This window comes from Hipposideros armiger, unplaced genomic scaffold, assembly GCF_001890085.2.
Source record: "Hipposideros armiger isolate ML-2016 unplaced genomic scaffold, ASM189008v1 scaffold_1111, whole genome shotgun sequence".
Classification (NCBI taxonomy): domain Eukaryota; kingdom Metazoa; phylum Chordata; class Mammalia; order Chiroptera; family Hipposideridae; genus Hipposideros; species Hipposideros armiger.
The window spans coordinates 82,032-83,066 of NW_017732461.1; positions in this window are offsets into that span (position 1 = coordinate 82,032).

Sequence of the window (1,035 nt, forward strand, 5' to 3'; positions counted from 1 at the left end):
TTGCTTTAGCCATTATTTATTTTTCTTAATTTCGAAGATTCAGTTGTCTTTCACCTTCTCCCCCCACCAAACTTACACTCTCACACACTTCCTGTTTTTTCATTCTCCCAATATAATCATATTGGCATTATAGCTATGTACGTACCCACTCAGGGCCTTACCTTAGCATTCACATTTACTATGATTATTTTGCTGTCCAACTCCTAAATTCTTCCCTCAGGCACGTCAGTCATCCTCTCAGCATAATGAAACACACAAGTTGACTGAATTTCATCTTCCTGAAGAATCTGTTGCCAGAGCCTCTGACCTGCTTTGGTCTGGTCTGGCTGTGCTGTCAGGAGTAAGCCGTTGTCTTAATTTAGGATCTCTTCATCACTATCTGGGGAATCCCACCTTCCTTTCTTGGCAACTCTGCTTTAGTGGAGAACATCCTTAGGGGGTTTCTTACAAAGCTTCCATGGGAGGGAGATAAATCTGAGACACTGTGTTTGAAAATGTCAATTTTGTCCCCTCACTCAGTTGGTAATTTGGCTGGATTGAGAGCCCTGGGCTGGGAAATCATTTCTCCTTAGGCTTTTGAAGGCATCAATCACCCCCTTGTCTCCTAAGTTTCAGTGTCATTGAGAAATCCAGTGCTTCTCTGATTCTTGGTCTTTTCTAGGAAGTGTTTTCCCCTTCTCCTGCCACACCCTGGAAGCTAAAAAAACCTTCTTGTTTCCATATTGTAACATTGCACAAGGTCATACATTTGTGAGGATTTATTTCCACCCATTGGGCTGGGCACTCAGTGGCATATGATTCCTTCTGGGAAAAGTTTTTGGAATTTTCATTTTGTCCTCCACCCATTTAGTCAGCGTGGGCTGCTATAATAGAATTCCATAAACTGGGTGGCTTAGCAAACATCTATTATTCGAAGTTCTGGTAGCTGAAGTCCAACATCAAGGCACCAGCAGCGTCAGTATCTGTCCAGGGCCGTGTTTCTGGTTTCCATATGCTGCTTTCTCACTGTATCCCTACTTGGCAGGAAGAGCTCAG